General features: G+C 37.5%; 1 non-coding gene across 1 annotated transcript; it reads left to right on the top strand.

Moving 5' to 3' along the window:
• Nucleotides 1-20,677: 20,677 nt before the first annotated feature.
• LOC128288287 (small nucleolar RNA R71) lies at nucleotides 20,678-20,784 on the top strand. Its single transcript, XR_008278722.1, has one exon. It is a non-coding gene; the product is annotated as a small nucleolar RNA R71 (small nucleolar RNA).
• Nucleotides 20,785-21,543: the final 759 nt, after the last annotated feature.

Raw genomic sequence — 21,543 nt, 5'->3', positions numbered from 1 at the left:
AGCTGATTTTATTGCTTGAGACTTACTAAGCATAAATATGCTTACCCGTTGCTTTGGCTCTCGGTTTATAGATTTTGCTCGATAGCAATCGGATTCGGGATCATTAAAGTCAAGTCATCTACACTATCAAAGCCTCCATCTTGGTATAATTTTTGTTGAAATTTGAAATGGCATGTATAGGACTACCCTTTGTTGGTTTAAATATGCTGTGATGTATATGTGTACGGCCATGCGAAAATGGCTCAGAAAGGTGAAGTACTGAACTTAGACTATTTTCGGTTTGTATATATATATGGTGTCATGATGTGATTATGGATTGAAGTGGGAATGTTGGTCACATGATCAGCCATTGGTATGGTTAAAATGAGCATATGTGAACCTATGTATGGCAAGACTAGTTGGTTCGTGGAGACTACAAAATAGGTAAGACTACCTTAAAAACAGATGCTGCCAGCTGCAGTGACGTGAATGTGAAAAATCACCAAAATTTGTAGGAATGGTATTAAATAGTGAATAAGCTATGTAAATGAACCTTGATGAGTCTACTTTCATATGGAAGAAACGAAACAGTCATAGGAGTTACATGTTAAGAGATATTAAAGCTTTTGTGAGACAGGGCCAGAACGGTTTCTGGGTCCCCTGTCGTAACTTCAAAAATTTACTATAAATTATCCAGAAAGAATTAGGAGTCATTCCTTATATGTACAGATTCCATTTTGAGTCTAGTTTCATTAGAAACAAACGACACCAGTATTAAAGCCCTTTACAGAGAGATATTCAAGTTGTAACGCGCGAAGGTCAGAGTAGTCGATCCCTGTAACATGGGTGACTTTAACTAATAAACTGTACCAATTGGCCCGACCAAAAATTCTATAAATAAATACATGGATGGATATATGAGTCTAAATTCAGGGAAAATTTACGAAACCGGTTTCCGAGTTTTGAAACTCGAGATATGATTTTTAAGGCGATGGTGACGCAGTTTTCCAGCCTGACTGGAAATGCCAAATTGGTGGGCAAAAATATGTGGACTTGGCTTGTTAACCCCTCGTGTCCGACACCGGCGATGATCTCGGGTTCGGGGTGTTACATCTTCGAAGTGAACAGATCGCTTGTACTTAATCACCACTATCCCTCGTGCATAGCGACTTAGTCGGAAAAATTCAGCCTCATGCTTTGCCATTGACTTATCCCTCTGTGTCAGATTTAGAAACTCTCTCCTCCAGGCATCCACATAACTAGCACCCATATACTTTCCTTAAAAAGTAGTCTTGAAAAATTCCCAGGTCAATTGATCGGGCTGAGTGCCCTCTTTAGTCATAAGACACCACTGGTAAACCTCGTCTCTCAACAGTGACACTGCACCCTTTAGTTTCTACTCAGGGGTGCAGTCGAGATCATTCATGATACTCACTATGGCCTCAATTCAATACTCAGCTACATTAGGGGCAACTCCAGCAATACCCCTAAAAATCTTAGCTCCGTTAGACCGGAGTCATTCTGTACTGACCCACGGCCCACAGCACCAGTATTGGGCCCAGAGACCCTCTCCAGAATCCGTAACATGGCTTAAGATAGTGCATCGTCCCCAGCCGCACAATCATGAGACCTAATCTCAATCATAGGTGAAGCCTGTGCCTCCCTAACTTCAACATGAGGCATGTGGCCAGATGATGAGGAACCAACTCGAGCACCTCCACGGCTTCTGCTGCGGCCTCTTGTACCCTTTTCGAGAGTACCTCTGGTGCTCATTATCGAATTGTGTTTTATCTGTATTAATTGTTTTATGCATCAATTTACAGTTCCAGTGTGTATTAACAGATATTTTATGGGAAACAACATTAGCAATTCAGAGTTTATTTTCGTAGATTACAGTCTTACTACAGTTTTTAGTTTACCCTGACTAGAGTGTTTCAGTACAGCCTACTACCTATAATAATCTCAGCATTTCAGTTTAAACAAACAACAGTTTCAAAAGACTTACAGAATGGGTGCCGGAGACTCGGTGTACCACACATTCTGTAAAACCATTTAAAATACTTCAAATCATTTAAAACAATTCTTTTAGAAATGCCAAGTTTAAAAGAAACCCAAATCCACAGCCGAGTTTTGCAACCTGGCTTAGATACCACTAAATGTAACACCCCAAACCTGGCCTAGATGTTATGGCTGAATCTGGCGATGTCATATTGAAGTGTTTTTCGTAAAGTGCGATATCGTTGAAAAAGCCATTCTCTATTTATCCTCTTTGTGTGATCTTAAGGATGATTATAAAATTTGTCGTTCATTTTCAAAATGTGAGTCGTTTGTCAAAAGTTGATCATATTAAAATGTCATTAATTTTTAAAATATTATTTCTTGCGGAAGCTCTTAAAACAGATCGTGTATTCATGGTATCTTTGAAAAATATTTATCTTTTTTGAAAACCTGTGTCTTTTCCTACTGCTAGCAGTTATAAACCAAAACAAATAAAAATCCCAAATTAAAAATAAAATTCCAAAGGGGCCTTATTACACTAAAAATACCCCAACTAATAATACTTCTAAACATAATCAAATGCGAAAATAATAGCAGTTGAGTGACCACCTCTGAGTTCTCCGCTGCACCAGTCCACCTAAGTCTGGGGATTACCTGTGCAGATAAACAAAAGGGTCAGTTTACGAAAACCCAATGTGTAATCCCATATCAAACAACCATACAGTGAGCAAATACAGTCTAGGCCTAAGACCATTTCAGTAAAGATTCAGTTTCAGTTAGGGCCCTAACCCAATACAATATCAGTATCAGTTTGGGCCTGAGCCCATCTCAGTGAAGTAACGGTACAGATATGCAATCAAGAAATCCTACCCAACCAGCCTCTACACTCCATCTCTGTCCAAGCCTACAGTCTATGTGGGGATATAGTCAACCCACCCATCCCTACACTCCAAATAGTACCGGTTGCGGCACTAAATAGTATTTGCAGTAGAGCTGCCAATACAGTACACTTCCTCCAATCATATTAAAGCCATCCCCATGCAACGCATCATGCAACATGTCCTATCATATCATAATAATACACATGTACTCAACAGTAGCTAAACTTACCGACCCAATAGTAGGTCCACAGTCGTCTCAAGTGACTGTGCAACCTTAATAGTCAAACAATGAAAATGGGCCCACGACTTATAACGGCCTATAGTGACCTTGGCTGTGTGTATTACATAGCCTGGCCAGATAATTTCCATACATCCGTGTGGTTTACCCGTGTGGGACCCACATGTTCGTAGGGCCCACGCAGCCCAATTCGGCCCAAATGGCCCAATACAACCTCAGCCCATGAAATCGATCATGGCCGGCCTCAACAATCATACGCCCATGTTTAGTCACACGAACTACCACTTGAGCGAGCGCACACCCGTGTAGCATCGTCGTTGACTTATTTCGGCTTTTGTCGATTTCTAAAGTTGGGATTGTATTTACACACCTTGTTTGTGAAAGTGCGCAACTAGCCCACGAGCACTCCAAACCTATAACCAATCACAACATTTGGTTAATCGTCTATCAATCGAATTAAAAAGAACCCTAGCCAAACACTTATCCAAATGATTAATCAATACTTTCCTTGATCGACCGATTGAGGCTTGTACACTTAAACCGTCGTAAGAGATTGATTACTAGCCCTTAAAGATTACCTGCATTCCAAACGAAACTTATTAACTATTACTGTACATGAAAATAGTTTGAACCAAGCGCACAACAAACTTATCGAAAGCATAAAACCAAGAATAGGAGATAGAAGCAATCGACCTACACCCAACATGAAAGCCAAAATCACACAATATGTCAGAGGTAAAAGATGGAACAATCATACCCCTAGCAATAATCGGTAGAAAAAGGAAGATGTTAGATGAAAAACTATTATGGCAAAGAGAGAGAGAGAGAACAACCATATGCCTGAACAAAGATGGCGACAGAGGCAGGGTTCAGCTATAGGCCAAGAATTCGACAGCTAGAAGTAAACAACACACTAACAAGGGAGACATTTCCCAAAAATCGAAAGAATAGAGGGAGAAAGAAGAAGAAGTATTCGGCCAAAGCACCAAGATGCAATGAAAGGGAATTGTTGAAACCCAAAGAATTGAGAAAGGGGGAGAAAGGTATTCAGCCAAAGACAAAAAGGAAAGAACTCCAGATAGAAGAGTAGAGGAAGAAAAGGGTAACGGTAAGCAAAAGGAACTATAGGGTAAAACCAAGTAGAAAAATGAAAACGAAAGACACTAGCTAGCAAGATCCCCTAGTACAATTCGGCCTCCAAAAGGTGAATAGAACCAAAAATGCTGATAGAAACTGTAATGGGGAGCAACTACCAAACAAAGTCGAATTCTTGAGTGCCTAGAATTCAAATTCGGCACCAAATCTCAACCTATCCCTAAAGCTTATCCACAATATCCTCTTAAAATTCAGCCACAACAACCCCACACTCTTCAAATACTCCAACCGTCCACTAGCATTAGAATTCTACTGTCATACAAACACTTACACAGCATCCAGAAAAATAAAACACTCCCTTGCATTGCCAAGCCTAGAACTTAAGACCTTCAGTAACAATGACACGTTACTTATCCCCTAGACCAGTAGGCCCATTCTGACATAAAATACCCACATTCATTTAAAAGCCTACTGACTAGAGACAGGGGTTAATTCATTTAAAATAAAACTTTTTCACAAGCCATGACTTGAACCCAAGACTTCTCAAACTCTTCCCAGGACACTTAACCACTGAAGTAAGCATACAATCGTGCAACACAAACATACGAAAATATACATTAAGGATTTTTAGGGTGTTACGGTTATTATGAAATCAAACCAATGTATGATTTGATTAGTAGTTTGATGGTATTTAGATCTGCATAAGTATTTGCCAAATGTTTATGTATCTCCCGATGATTAATATTTATGAACAACTATTCTGGAGTAAGTTTTTGTATTAAAAGATTATCTGTATGAATGGGGCTCTGAATGTATATTATTTTGAGAAGTACCTAAGATTTATGAAATGTCTAGAAGGATCTTCAGTTAGACATTCAAGAAAGAATTGGTACGTTAAGAGTATGATAGTTGGTGTGAAAATGTATGTCGAAACTGTGATAGTATCATCCTGAAATAGAAGTAAGTGGTTCAGAAAGGTTGTTAGAGCACTAATGTTTTTCTAGTCTTATAAACTATCCGCCAAGGTATTTTTGTGATAAGGCTCACTAAGTTCTTTTGAACTTACAATGTTTGTAGTTGTTTCAGGTGTATGGTAAGAGAATGCCTCAGTACAGACAGCGCTAGGAGTACGCCAAGATAGCAGCAAAGTGGAATATTATGCATATAGTGGAAAAGTGGTATAGTTTAGGGTTACTCCCTAAGAGTCTGTATTTTACAAACTTTATACTGTAATGAGTTGGAGCAAGCCTATTGTAATATTTTATTTGATTTTAATACTTTCCTTTGTTTTTAGATATTAAGTCTTTCAGTTAAATTAACAAGAAAAATGTTTTCATTAAAGAGTATTTGTCAACTTTTTTGATATTTTGTTAAGTATAGTGTAGTAACACCGATGATCCAGACCCAGAAAATTGGGTCGGGTTGAGGGCATTACACTTTCTCTTTCACACCTTGTTTTATTTAAGTCTGAAATTTAGGAATAATTTAGGGCTAAATTGAAAGAAACTGTAAGTTGGTGGCTTCTACTTAAAAATCAGGAAAAATTCAATGATTGATTTCTTATAGTTTAGTTCCAATTCTGGTTCAATTGGATGGGAACTAATTGGTTCATTAGTGGGAGACAAAATGATTACTAATGGATGGTTTTTATTAGGTTGAAGATCGTACATACAAAGATATAAATAGCTGAGAAGTGGATTCTCGAGGTGAATTCTTCTCAATTCTATTTTCTTTTCTTTACTTCTTCATCTTTTTCTTTGGTTCCTCCAAAGAATAGATTACTATGGGAAGTTCTGCATGGAGCTGTGATCATGAGGTTTAAGTCAGAAAAGTAGAAAATCCAATAAGCTGATAAGATCCTAATCCCTTTAGTGATCATAAATTTAAGAAATAAAGTTAAGAATTTCTAGTACCTTTGAGAGGTTCTACATGTTTCTGGGAATTGAGTTTTTAAGCTAGGATGTTAAGTTTGTGACTTTGGTTGTCATGCTTAGCTTCTAGGAGAATAGAAGCTCTGGCGTTCAGAAAGTATAAGCTGATGGGGTAAAGAAGCATCAGGTGAGTTTCTATACTTCATACATGGATGTGCTTTAAATGCTATATGGTTGGTATGATCTTTGTTGATTTAGAATGCCCTGTATGCATAAGGATGAGTAAGTATAAGAGTATCCACAAGTCTGTCGGTATAAATGAAATAGTTGCGGTACAATATATAAGTTAGCATACTCCACATTAATGTGTCGGTATGGAGGGAAATTTTTGACGAGATAGATGGCTGGGGAAATACAATTTCCGTTAAATTTTGCAATCCAATGTTGTTGGGTGCAAACCATGATGTGCAAAGCTCCGAACCTTGCAGAGGGAACACTACGGTGTTTAAGCATCGAGTTTAAGTGGTGAAATGAAGGAATGGATAGATGGATAAGGAAATGGAATTTTCATTAGATTCCTAATCTAATGTTGTTAGGTGCAAACCATGATGTGTGAAGTTTCGGTGTTTGAACATCAAGGTTTGATATGAGATGGAATGATATTGGGTGGCTCGCTAAAGAGACACTATGAAGATGGTCTATTGACTCTTTAGAGAGACACTGTGACGGCGATAAGGTTTTTCTAGGTGACACCTCAAAGATGTTTAAGGTGTAAGACCATGGCTCGGCTATGGCATTCATTAGAATTTTCCAAGACACTAAACATGGGGAATACAGGTGTAAGACCATAGCTCAATTATGACATCTGTTAAAGCCTGTCATATTATTAAACATGAGGATTACAGGTGTAAGACCATAGTTCAACTATGTCATTCATTAAAGTCTGCCAGGACATTAAACATGGAGATTATTGGTGTAAATAGCTTGGCTATGGCATCCAATAGAGTCCGCTAGGAAATTAAACATTGAGCATGATGAGTAAGTGTAACACCTCAAACCCGGCCTAGATGTTATGGCCGAAACTGCGATGTCACATTAGAGTGTTTTTCAAAACCTATTTTCCCGAAAAAATCCGTTTCACATAAAAACATCTTTGGGTTCTTAACAAAAATTTAGGATGTATGTTCATTGTGAAAACTCAAATTGTTTTTAGTAAAATACTTATCATATTATATTGTTATTACACTTTAAAACAGTGTTTATTGCGGAAACTCTCAAAATAAGTTGCGTAAATGTGGTGTTTTAGAAAAAAAAACATTTGTTTGTATTTTCTTGGAAATCCAAATCCTATCACTAACAGATATAAATCAAGTAAATAAACCCCAAATTAAAATAAAACTTAAAGCGGCCTTATTACATAAAAAAACCCAAAATAAAGTCTTAATTGTAATATTAAAAGACAACTATGTCGAGTGGCCACCACTGAGTCCTCCGTCGCATCGATCCGCCTAAGTTTGGGGATTTTCTATATAGTTAACAGATGGGTGAGTTTACAAAATCTCAGTGTGAAATCCCAAAATAGCAATCAATCAGAGCAAACACAATTTGGGCCTAAGCCTTTCAGTTTTAGTTATGGCCTTAGCCCATATCAGTAACAGTAGCAGTCTTGGCCTGACCCATTTCAATAATAGTATCAGTAGGGCCTAAGCCTATTGCAGTATCAATACAGTATGCAATTAGAAAATCCTACCCAATCTAGCCTCTACACACCATCTCCGTACCAGTCCTACACACCATGTAGGGATAAAATCGACCCACCCATCCCTACACCCTAAGTAGCACCGATTGCGGCACTAAAACAGTATTTGTAGTAGAGCTGCCAGTAATAGGCTTATATCCTTTCAGTACACTTCCTCCAAAATCATATATCCCACCCCATGTAATGCCTCATAATATAAATGTATATGCAGTATAAATGGCATGCTCAAACAATCATACATCACATAGGGGTATATCAGTCATTTATAAAAAACAAGGGTCTAGGTACACTTACCGACCCAACAGTAGGTCCACAGTCGTCTTGGGGGACCCACGCAACCTTAAAAATCAATCGGTGATAATGGGCCATGGCCCATATTATGGGCCCATGTGGGCCCATACGCTCATATGGCCCACATAGCCCAAAAAATGGCCTTAGTTGTGTGGTTTACACATCCTGGCCCAATATTTACCCTACTTAAGTGCGATTTTCTTGTGTGGGGCCCATAGACCATTGGGCCTACACGGCCTAGTTTGGCTTAAAATGGCCCGATATCGTTTTGGCCCATGAAAACACCTATGCCATCTCATTGACCATACGACCATATTTGTTACACGGCCTGCCACATGGGCGGCCACATGCCAGTGTGGGGTCGACAATCCACTTTTCAGCTTTTCGTCTTTCTGCCAATCTACGTTAATAGCTGTATTGTTACACACCTGTTAAGAAATTATAGCCGCCATGCCTCCAAGATCAAAGTACCTAAGGTTCACAACGACAACACCATCAATCCACATTCATGGTTAATCTAAAACTATAGTATTGAAAATACTTTAACCGATTTATTGCTACTTACCAATCGAACAATTGCGAAACCCCTTTTTGTTCCAAAACCAATGTTTACTTTCTAATGCTTTAACCTTCACACGAAATAGTTAACCGATTCATAAGAATCAATAAAATATCATAACTATATCTAAAACTTAAAGCACTTACCACGAGTGAAAGGATCCCTTGCAAGGGCAAGGCAATTGGCTTAACTCTTTGATTAAAGAAAACGAGCCCCTAACAACAATCGAACAAAAAAAGGTGTTAGATGAACCTTTCCCAAAGTAGAAAAGGATAAAAACAAACGTTTGACCTAAGAGATACAGAAGCCGAACCTTTGAGAAGAAGCCAAATAAGATTTGGCTAGGGGAAACCAATTGTAAAAACACTTACCAAGAAATTAGTGGGATTTCGTCAAAACCTCAGCAAGAATCGGTTAGGGAAGAGAAGAAGATGTTTAGGCCTTAACAGATTCAGCCAAAGCAAGAAGAATAAAAGATTTAAAAGAGGGAGAGGTAGAATCGATCAAGAAAGAGTCAATTGAAAGCAAGGGAGAAGAAGGAATGAATCGATCCACAAGCAGGGCTAAAAACTGAAAAGGGTTTGTGAGAGAAAGGACAAGTGATATTCGGCCAAAGAAAAGAATACCAATTGAGAAAAAAAAGTGAAGGAAAGAAATCAGTTGACTAAAGGGCTAGAGAGAAGTGTGGAATCGAACCAAACTAAAACTAAAAGATACTCGAAACAAAAACAAAGCGATACACGGCTTCAGAAACAATGGTCAAAGAACCAGAAATTGAGAAAACCCAAAAATGAAAAGTGAGAGAAACTCCCAACCTCAAGGCTGAATTCCCTTCTCAAAGTACCTATTCGGCTACAACTCTTCCCCTTTCAAAATCCCACATAATCCTCCTCAAATCACTCCCCCATTATCCCCTCAACTAACAAATTCAAACTCTACTCAACCAAGCAGAGTTTCGGTCAAACATAACCGCCTCCCTTGGCCATCAATAAAAATAAACTCTATATGCACAAGCAGGGATTCGAACCTCAGACCCCTTGCACACTCCACACACCACTATGCACTAGACCAGCAGGCCCATTCTGTCAGGTTTTTAACAAGTTTTGCATAATACCATACTGACCAAAGATAGGGGTTTAACCTTTAAAAGTAAAATTTTTATGGAAGCCAAGGCTTGAACCCATGACTTCCCAGACACTCCCAGAGCACACTACCACTAAGTCAGCCATACTTTCACGTCATAAACACACAACAATAATTTTAACAAGGGTTTTCGGAATTTAGGGATTTGGGGCATTACAGTAAGACCATATCTTGGCTATGGTAGAATATGGAGTTTATCGTTACAATAAACATAGGTAGTTTGTAACACCCCGTACCCGAATCCGTTACCGGAGTCAAATACAAGGTGCACACAGACCTAACTTAATTGTTTTCACAGTCCATAAAAAAAAATTTCCAGACAAGCTGGTTACTGCATCACTGTCGTCTTAAAAATCATATCTGGAGTTTCAAAACTATAAAATCAGTTTCGTAATTTTTCCCTGAAACTAGACTCATATGTCCATCTACATATTTTTTTCTAGAATTTTTGGTCAAGCCAATTAGTACAGTTTATTAGTTAAAGTCTCCCATGTTACAGGGGTCGACTACACTGACCTTCGTGCGTTACAACTTGAATATCTCCCTGTGCAGAGCTTCAATACTTATGACGTTTGTTTCTATAGAAACTAGACTCAAAGAGGAATCTATACATATATGGTATGACTCCTAATTATCTCTGGTTAATTTATAATGAATTTCCAAAGTCGGAACAGGGAATCCAGAAACCGTTCTGGCCCTGTTTCACGAATACCTAAATATCTCTTAGGATACAACTCATATGACCGTTTCTTTTCTTCCATATGAAAGTAGATTCTTCAAGGCTCATTTACATAATTTATTCACTATTTAATTCCATTCCTGCTATTTTTAGTGATTTTTCACATCCACACCACTGCTGATGTCAGCATCTGTTACTAAAACAAACTATGCCTATTTCATGACTTTTCCTTGATTTAACTAATAATTCATCATGCATGTCCCAAATTATAACCATGACTTGTGTCCAAACATCACAAAACCAATTCCAACCGAACATTTACGCCATTTTCGCATGGCTAAAAGTTTACATACCAATTTCAACAAAGCATAATAGCCTATACATGCTGAAATGTACTCCTAGACCAACTACGAAGAAAATAGCAAAAGTTGTTAGCCGGTGTGATGACTTCGATGACGGTCCCGAATACGCAAAAAGTCAAGTCCAAGAAACCTAAAATAGGTGACAAGCAAACACCGAATGAGTATATAACTCAGTAAGTCATAAGCAATGCACTACCAACCATTAATAACATTATCACAAGAGGAAACAAAATGGAACGAGGCTAATTACTCCATTCAAACCGGACTATACCATAGTTCCTTAGACCTTCGATTCAATCTCATACCAAGTTACACATTCACATTCCATATACTAATCAATAGGATATTTGAGGCATTTTATACACCATTTTGTTTTCGTTACAATCATACATCTACATGACCTTTCACTTATTCCACGATAATTCTTATGTACGTGACTTCAATTTGAATTGTCACATAGGTTCAAAACTTACCAAGCTCAACTCCAAATATAAACATAGCGCCTATTAGCCATGAACTCAAGGTACTTACCCGATCCGCTGTCCGTGATCAACTCAATAATGTCGCACACTCACTGTCAATAGTGATTCAAAAGCATATAGTGAGTCCGCACACTTAGTGCTATATAATCAACTCGCACACTTAGTGCTATATGATCAAACTCGCACACTTAGTGCTGTACAAATTTTAAACCCGCACACTTAGTGCCATTCTCATGATCACAAATGTTTATACCCGCACACTTAGTGCCGAAATCAACAACTCGATGCATCTCACCTCTTTTCTTTTCATTCAATACTTTCATCACCACATACATACATGTATATAAATTTATCATTCCTTTCGGCATAATTACATAGACATTATGTCTATTTAAATCAATACAAAATATATACTTAGTGACCTACCTTGTGTGGTGTAAAATAATTCCAAGTCAGCTACTCGATGACCTTCGATTTCCCCTTGTTGGACGCCTCTCCTTTAGGATCTTGAGCTTAAACAAATAAATTAACTCATTCAACCGCTTTGCTACACATATTGATATTCACATTTTAATGATTTTATGACATACGGAACGACATAGTAAAATTTTTTATCTTGCTACCTCATGCTCTTAGCTATTCGGCTCATAACCATATGCTATAGCCCTACTATCAATAATCCAATCACACATGCATATATATATATATGGCCGAATGTACAAAGCATAGACTCATCATCACCTATGCTCTTAATTTGATGGCCGAATATGCATACATGTATATACACTATTAATCAATCACTAACATTGCACTTCACCTTAATAGCTAGCTTAGCAACCCTCGATTTAACACATAGTTGTTCATAACACAACTTAAGCATACTCTCCATTCCATCAATTCCAAAACTTAATGTCTTACTCAAAATGCTAAAAAGAAAATCCAAGAGTCATCAATCCACCATCACATGTATCATTAACAAGCTTCATATTTAGCATGCAATGGCATTAACACAAAATCTACCTTGGCGAATATCATCCCCATGATATAGCAAAGTTTTGAACCATGGACTAATTAGAACTCAAGCTAGCAACTAAGAACATGCATGAATCTCATGGCACAACCTCAAACATACCTTAATCTAGATGCAAGTATGGCCAAATCTCCTCCTAATCCTCTTCCAAACCAAACATGAAGCAAAAACTCCTTCCTCCTTCCTTAGAGAATTTCGGCCAAAAGAGATGAAAAAAAGGGTGAACATTTTTTTTTCTTTGTTTTCATCATAATCCCTTTTTTTTCATCTTTTTCTTATTTTTTTTTCCTCCCATGATGCACCAACAAAACATGTCTATGACATGTTTTGCCCATATTTCTTTGTCATGGCCGGCCACTAGGCTTGGATTTAGGGAAATTTGACATGCAAGCCCTCCTTTTTGATTACATGCACTATTAGATCCTTATAGATTAGCCTATCACATTTCAAAAGTGTCACACAAGTCCTATTGACTAAATTCACATGAAATTTACTAAATCGAAACTTAAAACTTTCACACATTCATAATCACATATTTTAGACAATAAATACTACGTTCAAACATTTCGGTGACTCGGTTTAGCAGTCCCGAAACCACTTCCCGACTTGGGTCAATTTTGGGCTGTGACATAGTTGATGATCATTTTATGAATCAATAAGCTAGACTACGATCACGACTAAGGCAAGCATACCTATCGAATGGTAGTACAGCTATGGTGAGTCCAGAATATCGTATCCACAAGGACTAAAAGTACTAGTATTAACTATCTTTCTATTATTTAGCCTAAAATATAAAAGATTTATTTTAATCTAAAATTAACTAACTAATTAACTACTGAGCATGACAGAGATCAAATTGTGAAAAATAATTGAAGAAAACTTATAAGGAGGACAATACCCAGGAAAGAATCCACCTAGACTTCACTTGTTATTCTGACTCTGAATCAAACCATTTATTCACTTGTCTTGATCCGTAGAAATTCCTAAATTATGTTAATATCTTTTTTAATACTAAGAACAACTAACTCTAGGTTGATTAATTGAAATCTCTTTCTAATTAAAACCCTATTAGATTTGACTCTAATCTGACAGATTTATGTTGTCCTATTTCTAGGATTGCATGCTACTCCGCTTAATTATGCTAGTTCTACTCTTAAACAGGGACTTTTGCTCCACTGAATAAGCACATCAAAATTGGAATAATATCCTGAAAATATTAAAACAAAGACTAAAAACACATAATTAAGAACAAGAACAAGTATTTATCGTGTATTTCAGATAGTGAAATAATAAGATCCATCTTAGGTTTCATCCTTCCTAGGTATTTAGGGAGTTTAGTTCATAATGTAAAAGAAAAACATCTCAAATTTAGAAAAACTACAAGACAAATAAATTTCGAGAGAAATTTGAATGGAGATTTTCAATCTTGAAGTGGATCTGCTTTCGAGATGATTCCAACAGCTTCCTTCGAATAATTTCTACTTTCTGCTCTGTGTGTTCCCTTAGGTCCTCTTCTAGTATGTATTTATAGACTTTAAACTGCTCAGAAACCCTAAAAAATGTCTTTTTCTTCGTGATTGGGAAACAGGGAGCAATATCGATACGGGCTACCACATGGACGTATGGCAAGCCCGTGTGGATCACACGGGCTTGTGGATCACACAGGCGTGTGATCTACCCGTATGGAAGTAGTCTTGGCTGTGTGGTTCTTTAAATCATCCTATTTTGTCTGTTTTGGCCTGTTTTCTACTCCTTTTGTTCCCCTACGCTCTCCTGAGTATAAGACATGAAATTAAAGGTTTAGAAGCATCTAATTCACTAAATTATATGATAAATCATCCAAAAATATGCTAAGTATAGGATTAAAATATGTTACTTTTATGGTTTATCAAATATCCCCACACTTAAGCGTTTGCTTGTCCTCAAGCAAAATCCTCAATTCACAATTAAAATTAACTTTCTCAATTCATAATTCTCATCAATAATGTTTTATCATAATTTCACAAATAATCATACATTGATAATTCAACTAAGAGAGCACTAAATGCACAAGCAATCCACGTCTAACATTTAAAGCATGAAAACATAGGTATTTTCCCTTATCTAAATAATTACCTCTAATTCAAAAAAATAACAAGAATTGACATCCTTACTAAATTTTCAGTCAAATCACTTGAAGTGTTTAAGGTTCAAAAATTAGGCACTCAAGAGTCAAACATGAAAATTTATTGCCATAAGCTTGCGTGGAAGTCAAATCTCCACCACTATAAGATGATATGATACAAAAATCAAAAGGTCTTTAAAGGGTTGTAACGAGGCTTGGGTTAAAGCTGTGGATGAAGGCTGAAAAAGAAGGTTAGAATCGAGATCGAATTGATAAATTACTTAACTAGAAAAATAAACTAATACTTAAATAATTACATCAATCGAATTAATTAAAGAAAAGTATGAGCTTTTTCTCATAATAGGAAATTTAACTACTTAAGCTCAAAACAAAGAACTAATAATAATCAACATATATGTATATATATATTTTTTACTTTCACTTTTTTTTTCCAAATGAATGAATGAATGAATAATAAGAGAAAATTATACACTACAATAAAAGAACATAGCTAGGCAATTAACCAAATCAAATCTCGACAAAAAGGTAGTCAAGGGAAGAGGAAAAATTCTTAGTGAATCAAAAAGTATGATGTATGGGTTAATATTAAGGATAAATTAAGAAATGGTTTAGGCTCAAATGGGTTCACTAAAGGTTAATTGTGAAGGTAGCCTTTTTGTGGGGTAAGTGATTTAAAACCTAGGTGCCTTTATCGTCTCAGTATATCAAATCAAAGGTGTGGTCTCGACATGTATAATCGAATCAAGTTCTAGAATAACAATTCAATATTGACACACTCATAACCAATAATAAAGTGATCACGAAAAAAAATATGTATGATCTACAGGATCAAAATCTCACAAAAATTATGGCTTTTGATGTCAATATTTGCAAATTTCAAACTTCAAGGTAATACCTCAATTTAGGGAAGCATCTTAAAAAAATTTTAATTCTGAAAAATAGACTTGTCATGCTTGATTCTCTAATGTCTTAAAGTTTAAACAATCAATGCACAATTAGCTATAAATTTAATCTAAAACACATCAATGATAATCACAAATCAAAAAGAATTCATTCTAACAGTAGTATGAAAAAATTACTTAAACACAAGGCATGATTCAGGGATTTCCTAATAGTTATATTAAATAACCTCCCCACACTTAAGATGTACATTATCCTTAATGTACAAACAAATATAAATCATAATAGAGACAAAATATCATAAGATAGGGAGATAATTGAAACTGCCCTAAATGGTGGATGAATTTCCTAGAATATTGAAAAGCAGAATTGTAGATAAAAGTAGGGGTAGTGCAAAATTCTGAGCAACAGATAAGAAAATAAACACAATACTGAAGAAGATTAAAGGGTTACTTGTTGAGAAACAACCATAATAATTAAAATAAAGTTTAAAATATAAAGACAAAATAAATATAAAAATAAAAATAAAAATAAAAATAAAGATAAATGGACTCAATGGTCCTCATCATCAGACTGATCAGTGTCACGAGCCGATGGCACTGGCACAGCGATATGAAGATACTGACAAATCTGCTGTAAAGTCGCATCAATACTGTTGAACCTCTGAGCACAGTACTGACAGAAACTAGCAAACTCCTCAGAGGATACTCCTAGGGAGCTAGTAGCAGAATGGGTCAGTCTATGACTCGACTGTGGTGGCTGAGGTGGATCCTCGTGATAGGGAACAACATCAGTAGTGAAGTCTTCTGGGTCATGTTAAATGTCAGACTGGACTAGTCTATACTGAGGTGGGTCCACTCCACATTGCCTCTCGATCATCCTCATATGGATCATGCTTGAAATGCCCTGAGGGGACATCTGGCCGATGAGGGTAAGGGTCGAGGATTGCTCTGGTGTGTCGAGAAGACTGAAGTTCGAGCGAAGCGAGTCACATAAGCGCTTAAATAGATGGGACCCTTCCTGTGGCGATCTGTCTGATGGCGAAAGGCGAGAGCAATGAAATAAGCTAAGTCGAATATATGGCCGGTCCCCATGCTCCAAAGATAGTATGCGCTAGTAGTGCTTACAACTCTTGTGCTCTCTCTCCTGTCAGTCAAAATGTGAGCTAATAAGGCGTGGATGTATCATAGAGTCAAAGAAAGAGATGTTGCCTTCGAGTGACTCACATCATAAGGGATCTAATTGGCTCTAAGATCAGTCCAACAACACGAAGGTGAGTAATGGATGTGACGGTGGAGGTGAAGAAAGTTATTGGCACCTATAAACTCATCGGTGTAGATGCCTAAAGCTGCGCCAAACTGAAGGATGCTCATATGTCGCACTAAGCCACCAAGTTGAAATGTAATGGTACTGTGCTTGTTATGCGATGACATCACTCGCTAAAGGTAAAATGTTGAGCAAAACTCCAAAGTAACCTCCATATGTATGGGCTCGACGATATCAAAAAAAGGGTCCCATGATGCTGTAGTAATGAAAGCGCGAATCTCATCAGCTAGTCCCACCTACTCCAACACGGCCCAGTCAATGCATCGGCCCAAACCTAGTGGTCGGACGCGTAGGAGCTGGAATAAATCTTCAGGTGGGTCTGAAGAGAATCTAAGGTAAGGATGACGAACCTAGGTGGAGGCGCTCGAGGAAGAGGTCCCTCCGGGGCCCTTTCACTTTTTTGAAGTGGGAACGGCGACTTTGGATTTGCCTTGAGTGTTCGTCATGAGAAATCTGCAAGAGATCGAATAAATGAATCAGAAGGACAAACCACATAATAGGCAAGAGAAAAAAAATCAAATGGTCTAAGGTCCAAAGTTGACTATAGTTTTTAATCAACAGAATATTAGAACCAATCAAGAATTTAGTATGCAAGTTTTAAACTAATAATGATCAATAGAGCATATGGATAATTAAAATAGCAAGACTAGACATAATCTAACACAACATAAATATATATCACTGTTGAGTGAGAGAAAAAAAACTAATGGAAAATAGCTAACAAATTAATTGAAAAGAAGCAGAAAATCTAGTATGGAAAAGGTTAAATAGACAAGAAGAAATAAAGCATAATTATTAATGAATATGAGTTGAAAATGGTTCCTAATACGTGCAAAAAAAAGAAAAAAATGGATGAATATGAATAATAATAATGAACTTAAAATAGTGAAGAACCTAAAATAATAATAATAACAGAAAATTTCAAGAATCAAACTGATTAGAAAATAACAAAAAATAATGGAAATATGGGAATCGACAGTCAATTATGGACGACGGTGGTTCGGCACGGATTTGAGGATGGGTGTAGTGCCTAGCTCATGTCCGTGGTAGAGGGGTAAGGCGTGTTCGTGGGTGCTGTGAGGGGGTTACGGTGGAAAAAGAGAGTGAGCTGGTTGTCGTGCGGGTAAGGGGAAAAGGAGGGATGAAAAAGAGAGGAGAGAAACGGAAGGAAAAGGAAAGAAAAAGAAAGAAATAAGGAAGGAGGAAAGGGGAAGAAAAATGATCCGGCGAGGTGGGAGGCAAGTCACGGTGGCCGGAATAGGGGGTTAAAAGCTATGGCGGCTAGGGCTTGGGGGATTTGAGAAGAAGAAGACAAAAATAAAATTTTAGGGTTGGGGATTTTATGCCGTGTTGGGCCACACGGCTGTGTCACACGTCTGTGTGGCTCAAATTCCAGCCCGTGTTCATCGAGGAAAATAATAGCCCACTCGTCACACGGCCTTGGACACGCCCATGTGACTAGGTCGTGTGGTACACACGGTCGTATCACACTGTCATGTTCTACGTTGTTCGCTTCTCCCATGCCCGTGTGGTTTCCCACACGCACGTGTGTCTGAACACATGATCGTGTACATCGCCCGTGTAACCCTCTGACTTGTTTTAAATTTAAAAAATTAAGCTCCAACACCTCCGTGTGTCTGGTCATGTGGTCCACACGGCCGTGTCGCACGCCCGTGTGATATCTCACATACTGGTGTCTCTGTCAATTTTTGGGGTATTTAAGTCTTGTTTCCACATGGCCAAGGACACGCCCGTGTGTCCAGCCCGTGTGGGTCACATGGCCATGTCGCCAAGCTGCGTAGAACACTATTTATCCCCTGTTAGAGCACACGACCTGTGCCTGTGTTTCCATGCCGTGTGGGTCAAAAACCTGCATTTAAAGATGAAAAATAGAAAAACATAGACTAGTTAGTGGTGTTACTGCTCGGGTTCCCTCCCGATAAGCGCTTAATTAGAGTCTAAGCTTGACTTACCTATATTTCAAATGGTCATGGTGGATCACAAAGTCGAGACTCATCTTTCTTGCTGTCAATTCCTTTATTTAAATAAGGTTTAAGTTGAGTACTATTTACCTTAAAAGTGCCGAAATGAGAATGAGTTACCTAGATTGTACCAAATGGAAAGACATTTAGTACCGTAAAAGGAGTCATTCCATTTGCATTGATCTCTGTAGTGATAATTCGAGGGTCTTTCTCAACTAATAACACCTGGTCACCTACCTTGAATTTGCTCGTCTTGTCTTTATGTCATCATGGTTCTGTTTTGATTCAGTATTGTGTATTTGTGATTTCTTCTTGGCATGTGTCCGTCATTCGTCTAGTTCATCGATCTGGAGCTTTCGTTCTTCATGAATTGTTTTAATGCTATCGAATGGACTAGAACATGGCTTATTTGTGTTACTCAAAAATTTTTCCTGCAAAGAAGGTTGAGCCACATGATTACTCTTATTGTCTGGATTTAGAAAATTACCTTCATTACTCCATGTCTTAATCAAATCATGAACCAGAAGAGTGATTCTTTCATCACCTACACGAAGCGTTAGTTCACCTGTACCAACATTTATGATAGTTCTGGCAGTTGCTAAAAAAGGCCAACCTAGAATTAAAGGTAAGTCACTATCCTCATCCATGTCAAGAACAACAAAGTCAACTGGGAATATAAATTTATCAATCTTAACGAGTACATCCTCAACAATACCCCTAAGAAATCTAATAGTTTTATCTGCCAGTTGTATACTCATCCTAGTTTGTTTAGGTTTCCCAAGACCTAGCTATTTAAACATTTTATAGGGCATGACATTTATACTTGCCCCTAAATCGGCTAAAGCATTATCAACATTTAAACTACCGATTAAACAAGGAATAGTAAAAGTCCCTGGATCTTTTAACTTGTTGGGTAGTTTATTTTGTAGAATTACTGAGCAAATTGCATTTAATTCCACATGCGATGAATCATCTAACTTCCGTTTGTTTGTTAGAAGCTCTTTTAAAAATTTAATTGAATTGGGCATCTGCGAAAGAGCTTCAATAAATTTTTTAAAAGGTTAAGAAATTTACCAAATTATTCATCTACGCGGTCTTTCTTTGTTGCATTAGGGTATGGCAGACGAGATGTGTATTCTCTGCTCACCAGTTTTTGTTTATTATGGCTTTCATCCACCTTTTCCTGACTTACCACAATTTCTTGCCTTGGTTCTGGTTTGGACTCAACTAACCCTTCTTTATATTGAACAGTAATCACATGAAGCTGCTCTCTTGGGTTAGTCTCGGTGTTGCTAGGTAAGCTACCTTGTGGTCTTTCCGAGACTAGCTTAGCAAGCTGACCTATTTGATTCTCGAGACCTTGAATTGACGCTTGCTAATTTTTAAGCACTGCTTCAGTGTTTTAAAAACGTGTTTCTAACACTAAGATGAATTTCATTAGCATCTCCTTAAAGTTTGGCTTCTTTTCTTGCTGGTAAGCCTAGAGGGGGTTGTGGTCTTTGATTGCCTTGACCACCCCGAGAGAAATTGGGATGGTTTCTCCAATCAACGTTATAAGTATTACTATAGGGGTTATTCTGAGGTCTAGAATTGTTACCCATATAGTTGACTTGTTCGTTCGTAGTGCTAGGGTTGTAGGCTAGGCATTCGGGATTATTCATTCCTCCTCCACTTGTGTCACACTACCTCTCTGAATGTACTTGCGTAGAAACACATAAACCATCAATCTTTTTATTTAAAAGCTCTACCTAGTTTGATAACATGGTGACCGTGTCGAGGTTGAAAACACTAGCAGCTTTTGTCGGCTTTGTCCTTATGGCTTGCCACTGATAATTATTTAGTGACATTTCTTCAATGAACTCATAAGCCTCCTCAGGTGTTCTGTTATTTAAAGTCCTGTCGGCAGCTGCATCGAATAACTGCCTAATTGAGGGGTTCAAACCATTGTAAAAAGTTTGAACGTATAGCTATAAAGGTAACCCATGGTGAGGGCACCTTCTCAATAAGTCTTTATACCTCTTCCATGCATCGTAAAGAGTTTCTAAATCCATCTGCACAAAAGAAGAAATATCATTCCTCAACTTTTCCGTTTTAGCCGGCAAAAAATACTTTAGTAAAAACTTTTCAGTCATTTGTTCACAAGTAGTGATGGAACCTTGTGGTAACGAGTTCAACCACTGTTTAGCTTTGCTTATCAATGAAAAGGGAACTAATCGAAGGCAAATGGCATCATAAAAAATGCCATTTATTTTGAAAGTATCACAGAACTCTAAGAAGTTGTCCAAAAGAGTATTTGGGTCTTCATCCTACAAACCATCAAATTGAACAAACTGTTGAATCATTTGTATAGTGTTAGGTTTCAATTCAAAATTATTTGCAGCAATTATAGGTCTAACAATACTCGATTTAGCCCCTTCTAAATTAGGCTTAACATAGTTGTACATAGTACGAGGAGCAGGATTCTGATTTACAAGATTTGTAGCAACCACAAGAGGTAGTGAATATTATGATTTTTAGCCATCTCCTCGGTAGTATTAGTATAGTCCTCATACTCTTCCTCTATATACTATAGACTTCACCTTATTTCTCTACGGTTTCTACGAGCTGTGCTTTCAATTTTACTGTCAAAAAGTAGAGGCCCTGACGGGTTTCTTCTAGTCATAAACTATAAAAACTAGCTAAAAGCAAATAAAAGAGAAATCAGTTGTAACACCCCAAACCCGGCCCAGACGTTATGGTCGGATGCCACATCAAAGCGTTCAAAACATTTCAGGTTGTTGTTCTAGGAAAAAAACTTACTTAGTGTTTTAAAAGATAATTTCAATGCAGGTTAAAGTGAATGG

Source organism: Gossypium arboreum, unplaced genomic scaffold (genome assembly GCF_025698485.1).
Source record: "Gossypium arboreum isolate Shixiya-1 unplaced genomic scaffold, ASM2569848v2 Contig00192, whole genome shotgun sequence".
NCBI lineage: Eukaryota > Viridiplantae > Streptophyta > Magnoliopsida > Malvales > Malvaceae > Gossypium > Gossypium arboreum.
Note: the sequence above shows the minus strand (reverse complement) of the source record. Positions and strands in the feature narration are given on the sequence as shown.